The sequence below is a fragment of the Formica exsecta genome, unplaced genomic scaffold (genome assembly GCF_003651465.1).
Source record: "Formica exsecta isolate Colony F162 unplaced genomic scaffold, ASM365146v1 scaffold192, whole genome shotgun sequence".
Lineage (NCBI taxonomy): Eukaryota > Metazoa > Arthropoda > Insecta > Hymenoptera > Formicidae > Formica > Formica exsecta.
In genome coordinates this window covers 273751-279498 of record NW_021849218.1, presented here as the reverse complement: position 1 = coordinate 279498, position 5748 = coordinate 273751, and positions in this window count along the sequence as shown.

Below are 5748 nucleotides of genomic sequence, written 5' to 3'. Positions count from 1 at the left end.
ATATAAATAATAAGTATAAATTGTGTTATTTTTATGAATCGCATGTTAATTGATATTTACTATATTTTAATTATATTATATCAATAGTAAAAGTTGAGATTTTCTATCAGTAAGTGGCGATGTTTTGATATTTTGAATTGCAGCATATACTCGAAATTGCAGAGGCAAATACCCGTTCCATATATACATCGATGGTTACTCACTGCATTAATGCCCGTGCAAATATTATTTTGAAATCTGTGTTGAGTTTAGCCATATTGAATCATACTTTCCACTTTTATCGATATCCTTTTAGTGCAACGCCCGGAGTCTCGTTCTCGTTTCGTTTGAAAACGATGAGTATCACAATGTCGTGTTCATCTTTTTCTTTTTTTAACTGAATATTAAATCAACGACGTATCCGGGATCATCTGCTATGGCGAGATAATTTCTAAATGAAAATAATTCCTTCATTTCTGCTCCTAAAAATGGATCTTATTATTCGAGGAAGAGACTTAGAAAGTAAATGTTTATATTGACAGTGAGTTTTAAGTGCTCTCGAGATTCGAAACTGCGCTATTTTTTTTCCTACGAACGATCCCTTCATCTTGCAACTGGTATATCCTTTTACCGGTAAGAACCTGCCAGTAGCTGGATTCGTGTGGCGGTAGTAAAAGATTCAGGCGGATACCTAGTCGGTTATTCTTCGAGAGCTTCGTGTTTTCCTCACGCATTATCCACCAGTATACCGGAATGTTTTACGATACTCGAGTTAGTCACGTTTCGCAATTTCAGCTTTTAAAAGCGTATCCGCGTCCACTCTAAGTTAAGACATACGGGAATTTTCATCGTTGAGAAAATAGAAAGAATTCGCTGAACAAAATAAAGGCACTGTGCCACACATGGAGATCAGTCAGGATGGGGGTATAAAGGGGGAACAAAAACAAGGAAAGAGAGAGATACAGAGAAACAGGGAAAACGAAAGAAAAGGAATCGAAAAACAGTATTCTTTTGTTCCATCTTTAACATTAATAAGCCGTCTATCGTGCTGCACGTTCGTGCCGACTACGCTTTATCATCTTGTAATTATTTCGTATACATGCCACTCCCTTTCACTCTCTCTCTTTTTCTTCTGGACACAATCCACCTTGTCATTCCTCTAGCTATCCCTTCCCTATCACGGAGGCTATCGCGCAGCCTTCTATAAAATATACGTTTGTAGGTGGACCGGGGCCGATGTGGCAGCTGGTTATTTATTTTTCCAGTAACTGTAATTTTTCAAACACGTACTGCCCGCTGGATAAATGCGCCAGCCTGTTTTTGACGCGCTGAAAAATACGATGTCGGATCTGACGGCATTTCTCGAGATCTCTCGGAGGTAAGGAGGATGATAAAGATCTAGCCGGGGGAATTGATTTTCTTCATTGTTCAGTGTGTGCTACGTGTGGTCGTGGCGTTTCGTGTTCTATATTCCTTTTTAATGAGAACGAACTATTTATCTTCGGATAATTTATAACGAAATTATTTACGCGCGTGTTTTTAGGTATCATAAATAAATAATGGATATCTCTCTTTTTTTATATACTCTTTTTCTAAAAATCTTGTTGGATATATAATAAAAATGAGCTATATAATTAAATATCTTTAGAAAATTTAACAATGTAAATTTATAATATATTACATATTTATTTTTTAACATACAAGATATCTCTGTATATTTCGGTCTGATTTAGAATAAATGATAGAATAATACTATTTTTTATCAAGAGACATACTTATCTCAAGACGCTTGATTGCAGTTTGACTACAGCGTGCAATCATGTTCGATAAAAGGTAACTCGAAAAACATTACTGATTGAAAAAAAGCTACCGATAGAATAGAGCGATCATTGTGGTTGATTCTCACATACACACACATCAGTTGCACCTGTCGCTTTATTTAGAGGTAGCGCGATATCCCTTTGAATTTCACATTTCTGTGCCACAAATACTATCGTGTCTGTCGTTCTTTCTCTTCCGTTCCCTTTGACGGAAACCGTGGCCGGAACGCCGTATTAACTTCGTGATCGATAGAAAAAGTGAACGAGAACGAAGAAAAGCCATGATAACGCCGATGATTGAAAGAGTTATTAAAATGAACGATATATATCCTTCGTCGAGCGTAAGTTCCAGAATCGATTAACTAGCTCATATTTCTTTAATGCAGATACTAGAATCTTGATTGGTTTATGGCTTGAAATTTTAATATTAATTATATTCTTACTGGAACGGTCAGATAAGATGTTTGATCGGAAAAAATGTGTTTGCCGCTTTCTTGCGCATAATGTTAATCATTTAACTTATTCCGCGGCTCATGAAATGTCTTGCATATAAAGAGGCAAATTAGCCGCATTTAAACTGATCTTAAATTATGTAATATTATCCATAGACATACTTCGTTAACATGATATATATGATCAATAGGCTATCAATTTTTGTAAAATATGAATGAACGATATCTTACGTATTCACAAATATGAATAAACAAGAAAAAGGCATATTTGTTTGAAAGATATCAGCATGTTCTGCTTGGTATTGTTAAAGCTCACGGTTTACGTTTTGCAAGGGAATCCGGTACGGTGATATGTAGGTACACATGGTACGATATATATCGAGAGATTACGAGAATACATCGGCGTCGACTACGTCATGCCAGTGCTCGGATATATTGGAGCACGTTGCCGATGAAGAAAGATCCAGATATGTGCCGTTTCCGATCGGATAGGCACAGTTTCAATAATACCATCTTGAAGGACTGTATGTATCTTCGGCAGTCGATTGCGCGTGGTATAGATCTTCCGGGTCAGTTCGATGATGAGGTTGAACTGTAAGAAGCTCGAGTCAGTGGCGCATCACGGTGATAAGACACGTCTTCTATGGAACACGGCGTAGTACAAAGATGTAACACGTTCGATACAATAAAGTATCATAATATGGACGGCGTATTATACACATATATACATACATATTAGCGATATGTTTGCTATTACATATATAATAATAAACATATAGCTAAATACGTGTACATGCTATTATATGTATATTAATTTTGAGTTTCTCTTTGGAAAGTAACACCGATATTGTGCATAATGCATATTGTGCAGAAATATATTCAATTTAGATGTATGCATCGCTGTTACATCTATTTATTTTTATTATACAGCATGAGGATATTGTATAATTATTATATTTTGACATATACAAGTATATATAACTCTAAAGAAGCAAGTATGGTTATTAAAAAAGAATATTGAGAAAGTTAGAAATAAAATTAAAATATAAAAAAATAATATAGTCTAAATATATTTCAAAAAAACTTAAAAAATTAAACTAAAACTATTTTTAGGAGAAATAAAAGTTTAAATTTGTGTTTTTAAGGAAATTAAAAAAATTTTATAAGCTTAACAAATTAGTTCTCATTATGAATGATTCGTAAGCGCATCAAAGTGACGGATATTTATTAATATAAATTTTCATTTTTCGAGAAGAATAAAATTATGTAATGATAATTGCTCACAGCGAAAGAGCCAATAAGCAAAAATAAGCAAGAATAAACTTCGAGATTTTTAAGAAGACTTTGATATGTTTGAATATCAATTTAACATTTTCTTTTTAAGAGTAGATATTGATTCGGATTAATGTCATATCAAGTTGTTTTATATTTCTATATTTTTGTAAAACTTTTTGTGCTATGAATATTTGTTTTTATAATCTTGATCTTTTTAATTTATATCGTGTTTGTGTTTTGCATAAATAATTACATTATCTGTGGATGTTATTTACACCCGGAAGTAATTATGCATTATTATGAATCTCTAATATGATAATTAATCATGAATTAGTATTCATCAATTATTATTGAATCTCTCGCATTCATACTTCACAAATCGCTGTTTGACGCATCTATCGCTATTCACTGATCGCTCAATATCTATTTATTGCTTTGAATAATGATCGATCAATCCATTTATTCAAATAAAGTACTATAATTAATTGCTAGCTTTACTATCTGTCAATTAACTTAGTAATACTAAATTTGTAATTTTGACGTGGCTGGTTACACATGCAAAAATTATGAATAAAAAAAAGTCAAAACTATAAAATAACACATTTATTAAATAATTATATAATTGAAGTGTTTAATGAATAAGTTTTTTTTATCACATACAAATTTAAAAATATAATATAAATTAGCAAAATAATCATTTTTATCATAAATAAGAACCGGCTACACATCGACTTATCTCACAATATATTTAATATGAAACAAACCAAATTATAAATTATCGTTTTGTTGCAATTTTTACGGACAATAATTATTTCATTAACAACACATAGAGTCAAATATATTTTTTCCACGATGCTATAGTATTTGACTTTTCGGCGATCTAGATATAATTTGGATTAAGAACGTGCTGTAAAACAATCGAATCGCAAAATCGAGTAACTAATATAACGATATGCTCCGTGCTACATTAATCGTTTAATAAATAATTGATCTATAATTTAAAATACTTATATAATTTTATATTTCGCATATATATTTTATAGTATGTAGGGCACCGGTGGAGCAACCCTGTGGTAAGTAAATTGTTATTTGTATATTAATTACTTATTAATTGCATACGTGCAATTTAAATTGAGCAATTAATCGCGTAATTTGATTTTTTATTTGTATGATTTAAACAATAGAGAATTAAAGAAACAGATTTTTATATGAAAGCTATAATCTTGTAAAAGTTTTTACTTTTAGATTATAGCTTTTATATGGGATTATTAGAGTTATTAGTAGTGCTTTTATCAAAATTTATAAAATTATTTTATTAATCTGCTTATTATATGCATTAAATATAAAATTCAATGCGTATAATAAATTATTTTAAATATTAATTATTTTGAGCTTCGCTACAATTTGGATCTTCTATTTGTATATTATAGATCAACGTAGCGACCCTTACATCTATAAAATTTAAGTTTATTTATATATCAGACAAATTTTAAAAATAAAATTAAAATTACTTTTACAGATAATAAAATAAAATTTATTTTTAGGAAAACTAAAAAGAGTAAAAATTAATTATAAAAAATTTGAAAAATGGCATATATACCTTTTTATAATAAATTAAAAATTGCATATATATTTATTATGTTCAAAATAAAATGTAATATACATGTGTGTTACATTTTATTTTATATAGATTTGAACTTGTATATATATTTATTATATAGTTATGCACATTTATGTAATGTTAAACTTAAAATAAATGTCATCAGTATCAAATTATCTGCATTATTGGATATATTGGATATATCTGATACTGATAGCATCATTAATTGTAAATTCTACTATCTAGTTATAATTGTGCAATATTTAATTGTAATTATAATTATGTTATAATTGTAATTTATCCTAGGGTGAGTATTTATTATTTGTATATCGATTGTTAAAAATCGCGTACGCGCATTAATTCGGTCTCTTTATTTAAATGAATTAAACAAAAGAAAATTAAAAAGAAAGACTTTTACATAAATCCTATAAAAGTTTCTATTTGAGAAAGAAGTTGATCCGTTGCCTCAAAATGGATGGGCTAGAATAGATTAAATTATATAACTTTCAATAGATTTTTTAAATATGCATTGAAACATATTAAAGTATGAATTAATAAATTGAATTCAAAAATTTGGAAAAAATGTAGAATATTATTTTAATTGATAAATTTTATATAATTT